Genomic DNA, 12,233 nt, shown 5'->3' on the forward strand with positions numbered 1-12,233 from the left:
CTTTCCTGATGCCTCCCTCTGTGTATTGCAGGCAGATTAATCTCTCAGGCCAGGCTCAGCTTTAGAGGAGTGACTTCAGGCTCCAGCAGATAGCGACTGGAAGGGCAGAGGCAGGGGAGCCATGTTGGCTGGGGCCTCCCCAGGTTGAGAGCAGCACAGCTGACTTCTGAGGAGGGGAACAGGATGTGTGGCAGAGTGAGGACAGAGGCAGGGAGCTTCTGAGCTCTGCCCTTGTAGGGTGTACATGGTGGGGTGCTGGAATTGGGGGAAAGCTGGGATTCAGAGGGGGGATTCAAACAGTGCAGTGGGGAGACAAAGGCCACTCCCAGAGAGAATGTCAGATAGATACTCCACTGGTTGCTGACCTTTTAGCTCCTGACCCCTCATTCAATAAATTCCGCAAGTGAATATGTGCATCTAATCCTCCCTTGTAAATTTCTTGAGGGCAAGCTCTGTGTTTTGGTCTCCTTTTTTCATCCTTTAGCACCTATTTCAGTGCTTTGGAAATAAGTGATCAACAAATGTTTGAATGTTTTTAAATGAAAGTATAACATGCCTGTCACTGAGTTGGGCCTCGGCCGAAGGGTCCTGATTTTAAGAAAAGGAATCTTGGAGTTTCCCTATCCAACCCCCTCACTTCTGAGTTAATTTGCCCCGGGGTTATACAGAAAGTTAGAAACAGAAGCCAAGTCTCTGCTTTCCGTCTGATGTTATTTCCATGACATTGCACTGGACTTACAACGCAATTGGAAGGAAAAACAAACTCCCTAAAAGCTATAAAACAAAATAAGGCAGTGTGTGGTTAATTCCTGAATGCAGGGGTCAAATGGGAGGAGTGGTAGGAGTTGGGAGGACTGCAATGCCCAGGGCCTGGGATCAGTCAGAAAATGCTCACTCCAAGAGAGGGGACCGGTCCTAAAGAATGGGTAGGATTCAGGACTGTGGAGAGGAGAGACAATTCCTGGCTTTCCCTGAGGCCGTGGTGGATATTTAAAGGTCAGTGAAGAAACCAGTCTGGTTAGAAGACAGGTTTGGGTTGGGTTAAGGCGGTGGGGGGGAGCGGGGGATGCTAAAAGGTTAAGTTGAATCCTTTTTTTGGCCGCACTGCTTGCGGGATCTTTGTTCCCCCCCAGCCCCCTGCAGGAATTGAACCTGGGCCCTCAGCAGCCAAAGGGCGGAGTCCTGACCACTGGACGGCCAGGGAATTCCCAGAAGGTTAACTTGAGATGTGGGGAAATTTCAAATACCAGGATAAGGAGTTTCAGCCTTGCTCTGTGGATGATCGGGAACCCCTGAAAATAGACACTGAGCTAGGCGCTGCACCAAGGCAAGACACCAGACAAATATCTGCCAACTTGGTCTGATTTGCATCTTTCGTAGACAGTTGCTTGCCATATATGCGCATTTACTTAATTTACCCACACAAGAAGGGAAACGCCACCAACCAGCTTGTCTATATTTGTTTTGTCTCCAAATATACATGATATCTGTGTGGGAGCAGAGGAAGGAGAGGGAGATTGAGTGCCTGTGCCTGCTGCAGACCAGGGACTTTCATCTGTGATATCTCATGTAACCCTCACAATCTTGTGGGGTGTGGGTTTTATTGCTCCAGTAACACCAGAGATGATTGCCCAGATCACAGAGTTGGAAGTGGTGGGGCCGGAATTCAAACTCAGCTTTGATGGCAAAGCCCTTTCCAGTCCCCCTGTCACAACTTTCCAGTGAGAGGATACAGACATTGCCTTGCCACTCTCAGGTTCCTTCTTACAGAGGGTCAAGTGTGGAGATGACCCAGCCAGGCTCACATTTCTAGGAGTGCTTTCACATCCCTGGTTTTCTATTTTTATCTTTCCATTCTTATCTTCCTATTCTTATCGTTTCTAGTCTTATTCTTATCTTAAGCATCAGGACCCCTCCTTGCATAGGCCCCTGGCAAGCCCTCTACCCAGTTCTGAACCCCTAATCACGCATTACTGTCTGTACAGAGAACTTCAACAATTGTATAAGCTTCAGGTCCTGTGAAACCTGGATCTGCCCCATCTGGATGACCTCCATCAAGTGACTTTCTGAGACTTAATTTCCTTGTCTATATAAAAAATCATCCTAGACTCTGGCCTATCTATTTTATTTCATTTTTTTCAGGCCACACCGTTCGAATGCAGGATGTTAGTTCCCCAGCTACAATCACGTACTCATGAAATTTGTGCACCTGTGGGGCTCTGCAAACTTCTCAGACCTTGGAATCAGAATGTGCACAACCACCCTCTTTTTCTTTTCCCCATCAATTTACTTTTTAACACAGCAGCCGCAAAAAACCCAACTCCATAAACGCGGGATGTCATCGAAACTAATGTCATGCAACCTTATGTTGAAATTGTGGATTTCCTTTAACCGGTAATGCATACAGTGTGGAACCGGTGTTACCCATCAGTGTGTTTCCCTCAACAACGTAAAAATATCCCAAGGTGCCCCTGTGAATTTTCTGCAGCACCCTGGGGTGAGATGGCACACAGTTTGGGAACCTGGGACTGAGGACTGTTGTTAGAGACTGTTTAAGGAAGCCGCCAGAGGGCAGCAGAGTTCTCTCCCAGAGAATGGGGGAGGGGGGACTCACTTATACCCTTATTCAAGTTTTGCCACAGTGTTATTACTCAGCTATCCACAGGGAATTTTCCAGAAGTTGCCCTTCCTGCTGCCTCTCCACTCTGCCTTGTGGCTATTTACATGACATTAACAATGCAAGGAATGACGGTGGTTTGTTGGGAGTCCTGAGCTCCAGTTCTAGATCTGCCCCTTGAGAGGTCCAACACCTTGACCATAACCTCCTCTTTCCAAAGTCCCTTCCAGATTTAAGTATGTATGAATCTATGAATGTACCCTCAGTCTTTCTCCCGAGAAGCCAAAGTTTCTAATACACTTGATTTTAACTTGGCCTCAAGACTAGGAAGGAAAGAAGTAGCTCTCTTTCCACACATGCTGCATGCAAGGAAGCTGGGGAATGTGCCATCTTTAAATCAGATAAAAATCCGTTTTCATGTCAGGCAAATTTATGAAAAGAGGGAAGAAAGAACAACAAGAAGCTCTATACAGGGGGGCTTCTGGGGTGAAGGAAATGTTGTTTCTTGATCTGAATACAAGTAACTGGGTGTGTTCAGTTTGGGAAAGTTCATCAAGCTATAGACTTTTGATATTTGCATCTCTCTGTACAAATAAATAAATAAATAAATTACAAAAAGGGAGGAAAGCAAATCGCAGAATTGAAGTGATATATAACTTACATAAACATAAAAATATAACACAAACAATGCTTTTTAAAAAAATATTTATTCATTATTTATTTTCTATTTTTTGGCTGTGTCGGGTCTTAGTTGCAGCACACGGGATCTTCGTTGTGGCATGCGGGATCTCTCGTTGCGGTGTACAGACTTCTCTCTCGTTGTGTTGTGCGGGTTTTCTCTCTCTAGTTGAGGTGCACAGGCTCAGGAGTTGTAGTGCGAGGCTTAGTTGGCCCACAGCATGTGGGATCTTAGTTTCCCGACCAGGGATCGAACCAGCGTCCCCTGCGTGGGAAGGTGGATTCTTTACCACTGGACCACCAAGGAAGTCCCCAAACAATGCTTTTAAAATTAAAAACAAAAACAAAATAAAACCTGACAATAAATTGTAAACGTGTTAGTATGCTGTATGTTTGTGTTAAGGTTTCAAAATAAATTTTAAAGCATTTGAAAAACAAAATAAAATAAAAGTCTTGCCAGCTCCAAGGAAGCTTTAAGCCTTGGGCCAGGAGTAGGGATGCTCCTTTCCTTCTGCATGAAAGAGTGGGATTTTTGAAAGGTCCTCTTTTTTCCCTGTTCTTTTTCCTGTCATACTACTGAGGGCCAGATGCTGAGCCAGTCCAGTGCAGACCCATTACGGGAATTCCCTGGTGGTCCAGTGGTTAGGACTCTGCGCTTTCACTGCTGAGGGCCTGGGTTCAAACCCTGGTCGGGGAACTAAGATCCCATAAGACTCGTGGCACAGCAAAAAAAAGAAGAAAAAGTTTATCAGGATATTCTGCAGAGTTAATATAGGCAAAATCCACATTGCTCAAGAATTCAGGATTGGCTAAGCAATCATCTCGAGTAGCCAAGAGACAGAGGCCTCTGCTCAATCTAAGGGCGTTGATGGGTTACCTGTTTTCATTGTGAAGCTAGTTCAGGACAGCCTGAATCCAAGGAAACAGTCAGTGATCAGAGGCTGCAGGAAAGAGCATGGGATGCCTGTGTCCTAGCCTTGGTGACTCAACTAGCAGAGTGGCCAGAGAGTACCTCCTCTTGAAAATGATGAGTAGACACTGGATAAGGTCTCTTCTAGCTTGAAGATTCAATCATTTTGTGAGTTAGTGATGCTAAGAGAATGGTTAATTGTCTTAAGGAGACCCCAAAGAAGAAGTAAGCAACACATCCACTCTGGAAAGAATAGTTAAAGCAGTCTTTAAAAACATCACAAGGGGGCTTCCCTGGTGGCGCAGTTGTTAAGAATCCGCCTGCCAATGCAGGGGACACGGGTTCGAGCCCTGGTCCGCGAAGATCCCATATGCGGCAAAGCAACTAAGCCCGTGTGCCACAACTGCTGAGCCTGCACTCTAGAGCCCGCGGGCCATAACTACTGAGCCCACGTGCCACAACTACTGAAGCCCGGGCGCCTAGAGCCCATGCTCCGCAACAAGAGAAGCTACCGCAATGAGAAGCCTGTGTGCCACAGCGAAGTAGACCCCGCTAGCTGCAACTAGAGAAAGCCCGTGTGCAGCAATGAAGACCCAATGCAGCCAAAAATAAATAATTTATTAAAAAAAAGAACATCACAAGGCCAGTGGCCCAGATGGGAGATGCAAGGCAAATACCTGAATATAACTAACTTCAAAGGTAAGGCCAGAACAGGAGGCTCTGGGTGCAGGAGTGAGCTGAATTTATGGGGCTGGGAATGCAGGCCAGCTTAGTGGATAGAATATGGTAAAACCACGTGGTGACAAATTTGCAGCCAAATAGAAGTAAACATGAAAAGTGGTTGCTGCAGCTTTGTGGTTTGATCCCATCAGTGCTGTACTATGATTGGGTTGACATGGTACACAAGGGTTTAGAAGTTAAGAAAAAGTGCAGATCTTGTTCATATTCACTCTCTCTCTACCCCTTTGCAAAGGGGTAAAAGAGAAAGCAACATATGCTATCAGTTACAGAGTATCAAGGAATCGGAAGAACCACTCTGACTTCAGTTTCCTCATCTGTGAAATGAGGGCCATAATACTACCTTCCTCAAAGGGTGACTATGACCTAACACTCAGAGCATGCAAACTCATACTCAATAGAGTGGCTATTATTATTTATTCTATTATTATACATTATGCAATGCCAAAGCTCCAGAAAGTCACCCAGAGTCCCTTCAGCAGTCCTGAAGGGAGAGGCACTCAGTTTTCAAGATTTTTTTTCTCCCCTCTTGGCATTTTGCATTCACCTTTATTATAGCACTTGTCCATTTAGATTTTAATTCTTCGTGGGATGAGGTGGGAGTGAGGTCATTTCTGTGCACAAGGTTGCTTCTTTTCTCTCTACTTTATTCTCTAAGGTCTCCCGCTGTATGGGGACTTTTTTTTTAATTGAAATACATTTGACATATAACATTGTGTACGTTTAAAGTGCACAGCTTGTTGATTTGATACATTTGCAGTATGATTACCACTGTAGCATTAGCTAGCACTTTGATCATATCATATCACAAAACTATCATTTCATTTTTGTGGCGGGACGAAGTAAGATCTAGTCTCTTAACAAGTTTATAATACAATATTGTTGTCTATGATCCCTGTATTGAGCATTATATCCCCAGGACTTATTAGATCCCCAGTCTGCTAGTTCCAAGTATGGGTCATTTAGTACCCTTAAATGACATCTCCCCTACTCCCCCAGCCCCCAGCCCCTGGTAAGCACCATTCTACTCTTTTTACCAGTTCAGCTTTTTATAGATTCCGCATGTGAGTGATATCATACAGTATTTGTCTTTCTCTGTCTGACTTATCCCCCCTAGCATAATGCCCTCAAGGTCCAATTATATATATCTGTTATCTATGTGATACATATATCCCACATCTTCTTTAGCCATTCATCCCTCTACTGGTACTTAGGTTGTTTCTCAGGGATTCTGAGAATTCTTAATAGGAATAATTACTTAACACCTGAGCTTTGACTTCTTATTGGCCTGATCCCATGGGAGCCACTGCATCCGTTAGCAGGCTGAGACCCTGAGGAAACACACTGAAGTAACCTCACTTGGAGGCAGGAGGGCAGGGTTCTAGAAGAGAGCCTTCTGGCTGATTTCCCTTCCATCTTTAAGATACTGATTGGGTGGTATCGTTTCAAAGCTTTAGGGGAATAGAAAATGATGGGGGAAACTGAAAAACAAGAACTGGCCAAAGTCCCCAATAGTCAATGTCTGAGTCTAAAAGTCTTTGAATTTTTCTTTACATTTTTAACGAAAGGAGGCAGGTAGAGCAGAGGTTTTGGGCGGAGGAGAGATGGGGTTACCTGATCAAGGCCCTGGTGTCTTTCTCTGATCAACACATACCGGTGTACTAAGACTGGCCATTCATTCAGTGCGACTGGAAAAATAAATTAGTACAGTCTTTGTGGAGAACAATTTAGTATTAAAGAATCAGGAACTTTAAAAATATTTTTATCCTTTGGACCTTTAAAAAATGAAAATGGTTACATTTCATTTTAAAAAATGAAAATGGTTACATTTTACGTTAGCACAGAAAATGTGTTCAAGGAAATGGGAAATGTTTGTAAGGCTATTAAGCACAAGAAGATAATTTGCACAGAATTATCAATTATGTAAAGAAAAATATACATAGCCTCATATGAAGAAATATCCCCATATGTCAAGTGTTTCTTGTGGTTAGTGGAACGATGGGTGCTCCTGTTTTTTTAGTTTGTTTTTTTTCTTTTTGGTCAAATTAAGTTACACTTCTGTAACTATGGTGGCAGGCTGAGGTTGAAACCGACCTCAAATCCTCTCAGTTTCCTTCCCAATTCTTTGAATCAGGTTAATTTCCTCCAGGTTAATTTCCCCCTCTTAAAAGTGTTGAAGCCCCCAGCAGGGTCCTTCAGGCGAGCCCAGCGAGGCTGGAGAAAGAAGATTCGAGAGGCCGAGGCGAAGCGGGGAGGGCGGCGTCGGGGGAGGGCGGGCTTCTGCACGTTCCTTCCCAGATGCGAGCACCGCCGGGGCGTCCTGCCTCGTGCTTCCCGGCTCGTCAGCGCTCGGAGGAGCTGCGCCCGGGACGCCCCCAGACCACGCGGGGCGACGGCTGCCAAGGCCCTGAGCCGCTCGGCGTCCCCGCTCCGTCTCTGCCCGGGCACAACGCCCAAGCCCCGGCTGCGGCCGGCGGAAGCGCCCGGGCCCGGGGGCAGCGCGAGGCCCCTCCCCGCCAGCTCAGCCTCCGGGCGCGCGGGGCCAGGAGGGCGGCGGCGCGGACGTGCCTCGGCCCACGGAGGCCTCCCTGCGCCGCTCGGGGCGCGAGGCCGGCGGGCGGGGAGAGCGGAGGGGACGCGAGGAGGAGCGTGGAGGCCGGGCAGCCCCGCAACCCGGACGCGCTGCCTTCCCCGCGGCCTGCGCGGCCTCTTGGTCCCCGAGTCGTGCTCGGCCCGCGGATGGGAATCGCGTCCCCGGGCCGTGCACGCGCTTCTGCGCCGGGGTGGCTGGCTTCTCCCCGCCCGCGCCCCGCCGTCTGGTCCTGCGGGCTTTCCACCAGACCGATCGTTAAGGCCCGCTCAGTCCTAGGCACCAGACGAGGTTTTAAGGCAGCGTGTGGCTTGTCCTCAGTCTGTCCCCTCACCTTTTTGGCCTTGGCTGTCTTTCTACCTCGATTTTCCTTCCGTCCGGCTGCCTGACCAAGGCTAAGTCTGCCGCCCCAAAGGCCTTGAGCCCATCTTTCGCCTTTTCTGTAAATCCACCCTCACTCGGCAGCTTCGGTAGTCTCCTCCCACCATCCACTACCCTTTCGCAACACACATGCCCAAGGCTAAGTGAAATTTGACCTGCGCTTTGCCCCTGGGACAAGGTACTGACCTCTCTCTGTCACCTACACATATTCCCAAAGAATAGATTACACTTGCGGGGCCACTCAGGAGCAGCAAGGTCCAGTGCAAAACGAAAATGCAGGACCTCTTGCTCAGAAATTAAGAATTTCAAGAGCATTAAACTCTGCGACTCTTCTAAGCGCGGGACACTGTGTGCCTACGCAGGTGGTAGCCCCAGGACGGCGGTCTTGCCAACACCCTTTCTATCAAGCCTGTGCGCTAACCATCCCCCCGCCGCCACCAAAGTTTGTCGGATGCATACAAGAACAGACGGATAATGTCTTCCTTGTGGCTGGTTATCAGAACTAGGGGTCCTTCCTTGGTCAGCCGTCTCCTTTATCTACTTTGCAGTACTCACATGGCTGACTACTCTTCTGTACAGAACCCCCCTTTCCTTTGGTTTCTCTGACGCGGCACCATTGGATTTCCCTCCCTCTTTGATGCATTCCTTTAGGTCCTTTGCGGGCTTCCCTTTTCCTTCTGTACCGCATCTGTGCGCGTTCCCAAAAGTGAGGTCCCCAGTTCTTTTTCTTTCTCATTCTCTTGGAGAGATTATCCTCCCCGTTTCAATCACCACCTTTGTGCATGTAACGCCCCAGCCTTTATCTTCAGCCCAGATTTCACTCCCAAGCCCTAGCCTTGCTCTTCTAACGCTTAGGTGTCCGGGCAACTCAAAGGTAACAAGTCAAAACTTGAATGCAGGGAATTCCCTGGCGGTCCACCGATCAGGACTCCGAGCTCTCCCTGCCCAGGGCCTGGGTTCAGATCCCTGGTTGGGGAACTAAGATCCCTCAAGCAGCACAGCCAAAACATAAATAAATAATTAAAAAAAAAATTTTAACTTGAACCTCTTTGCCCCTTCCTTCTCTCCCTCCTTCCTTCCTTCTTTGTGGGAACTGAGCAAAAAGTAAACCAAACCTGGGACCCTCCTAAGTGCAGGGCCCAGTACAACTTCATTGGTGGCACTGCCAGGAAGCCAGCCTTGTCAGTACTGTTTCAAAGTATCTCTTCACTACATATTTTAGTAATTAGATAGGGAGGGTGGAGTCACTTTACCATGGCGAAAACTGGCAGATACCATCTTAAACAAACTAGGAAAGTTAACATAAGTAATGAGATAAATCACTTTGTTGATGCAGTGAGAATACGGTCACTTCTGTGACAGTCCAATCAGAGGTGCATCACCTGGGTCTAATCTGGAGGAAGCAATACACAAACCCAAACTGGGGGACAAACTTACAAAATGGCCCGTAATATTCAAAAAAGTCACAGCCATGAAAGTAAAGGAAAATCACAGCACTTTTCTAGATGGAAGGAGATCTGAAAGACGTGACAGCTGAGTGCGCTGCGTGGTCCTATTTTGAACCCTTTTGCTGAGAAGGACATTATTGAGACGGCTGAAAGTTGAGTGAGTTTCTGGGTAAAGGGAATGTGATAGTTATTTTGTACTACTCTTTTGGTATAACTTTTAAGTTTGAAATTATTTCCAAAGAAAAAGAAAAATGAAAATTCACCATTACAAACCCCCCTCCAAAATCGCTTTTCCTCTAGGGTTCTGTTAATAGCAATAACATTCTCTTAGGTGCCCAAGTTGAAAAACTTTGGGATCACCGTTGATTCTTCTCTTCCCTGCCATCCCTTCCCCCACCAACCTACCACTCACTAAGTCCTGTCAATTAAAAAAAATATATTGCTCACATAACCACCTTTTAAATTAAATGTCCACTTTTTTTTTGGTTTTGTTTTGGCGGTACACGGGCCTCTCACTGCTGTGGCCTCTCCCGTTGTGGAGCACAGGCTCCGGACGCGGAGGCTCAGCGGCCATGGCTCACGGGCCCAGCTGCTCCGCGGCATGTGGGATCTTCCCAGACCGGGGCACGAACCCGTGTCCCCTGCATCGGCAGGTGGACTCTCAACCACTGCGCCACCAGGGAAGCCCCTGTTTTTGGTTTTTAATGACACTTCCTCATATAATCATTTTAAGGAGTGCCTGTGAAAAGAATGTGTATAACATAAAGTAGGGTAAATATAAGGTCCTATTACTCCATCTCAAGTCTGGATTACTGCTGTTTACGGATCTAATCTCCTAACTGGTCTTCTTGTCTTTGGTTGCTCCCTTCAACAACCCAGCGTGTATACAGTTACCAAAGTAATCTGCTTAAAAGCACACATTTATCCTTTCAGGTCCTTACTTCCCACGGTTGACAGTGGGACTTAATCCATATTCCCTGGGAAGTCTGATGTTCTATGAGCTGAACCAAGGTGGTCTGCCCTCCTATCAAATATCCTTGACCTTTCCCCAATTCATAGAGAAAAGAACATTTAACAGGTAGAATTTCCTCAACTTGTAAGGGTTCCCCGCCCCCCCATATTTGTTTTCCTGTAGTAGTAAGGATCCAAACTTTTCTCTGCTTGCATTAGCAGATGACAAACTAAATGAACCAGCAGCAAGTAAACAATAACAAAGATTCGACAATTGCCCATCGTATTTATTTTGAAAGCTTGGTTTCCTCCTGGGCACACGTGCTGGTAGTAGTGATCATTATGCTATTAAAGGTATAGTCATCTTCTTTCTTAAAATTGTTTCTCTTTGGGGTGATGGCAGGAAATATATCAAAATTTTATCATGAACACGTTAGAGAAAACACTGCACTCCTGAGTAAATACCGTGGCCTCTTCTTCAGGGTTTTTCCAGTCTTATCACTACTACTCCCCTTCATGAATCCTTGACTTCAGAAAAAGTTGTCTAATCTCTGTTCACATTCGCTTTTTTTTTTCTTTCTCCTTTGCATAAACAATTTTATCTCCCTGGCACTCTGTCCTGGCCCACACCTCTCCATACGAACCCCGTCCAGCCTTAAAGAAACAAATCAACTCTCTACTTGGTGAAAACTTCTAAAATCATAATAATCTCTTCTAACTCACTATGTTACTGTGAAAAGTACATGGGGAAGGACAGAATGGTTTGCAACAGTGTTCCTCAAACATCAAAGTGCATGAGAAACACCTGGGAATCTTTTGAAAACAGTTTTTTGTTTTGGTGAGAACATTTAAATTCTACTGTCTTAGCAAATTTCAATCATACAGCCCAGTGTTATCAACCATAATCACCATGTTTTACGTTAGATCCTCAGGTCTTTTTTATTTTACAGCCGAGTTTGTATCCTTTTACCAACCTCTCCTATTTCCCCCATCCCCCCTCCAGTCCCTGGCAACCATTTTTCTACTCTGTTTCTATGAGTTTTGACTGTTTTTTTTTTCAGATTCCACATATAAGTGATATCACGCAGTATGTTATTCTTTCTTTGCCTTATTTCACTTAGCTAAGGCCCTCAAGGTCCATCCATTTGTGGTCACAAATGTCAGAATTTCCTTCTTTCTCATGGCTGAATAATATTCCACGTGTATATACACATTTTCTTTATTCATCTGTTTACAGACACTTGGTTTCCTTATCTTGGCTATTGTGAGGAATGCAGACATCTCTTTTATATTCTGTTTACTTTCCTTCAGATATATACCCAGAGGTGGAGTTCTGGATCATATGGTCGTTATATTTTAAATTTTTTGAGGCAGCTCCAAATTGTTTTCCACAGTGGCTGCACCAATTTATATTTCCACCAGTAGTGTGTAAGGGTTCCCTTTTCACTAGATTCTCCCCAACACTTGTTACTGCTTGTCTTAATGTCTTTATGATGGTCATTCTAACTGGTATGAGGTGATATCTCACTGTGGTTTTGATTTGCACTTCCCAGATGATCAGTGAGGTTGAGCACATTTTCATGGGCCTCTTGGGCCATTTGTATGTCTTCTTTGGGAAAATGTCTCTTCAGTTCTTCTGCCCATTTTATTTTATTCTTCTTCTGCCCATTTTCAAATTAGATTTTTTTTTGCTCCTGAGTTGTATGCGTCCTTTATATATTTTGGATGTTAACCCCTTATCAGATACATGATTTCAATTATTTTCTCCATTCTGTAGGTTGCTTTTTCATTTTCTTGATGGTTCCCTTTGCTGGGCAGAAGTTTCTTAGTTCGATGTAGTCCCACTTGTTTATTTTTACTTTTGTTGCCCTTGCTTTTGGTGTCAAATCCAAAAAATCGTTCCCAAGACCAATATCTCAC

This window comes from Phocoena sinus, chromosome 6, assembly GCF_008692025.1.
Source record: "Phocoena sinus isolate mPhoSin1 chromosome 6, mPhoSin1.pri, whole genome shotgun sequence".
Classification (NCBI taxonomy): domain Eukaryota; kingdom Metazoa; phylum Chordata; class Mammalia; order Artiodactyla; family Phocoenidae; genus Phocoena; species Phocoena sinus.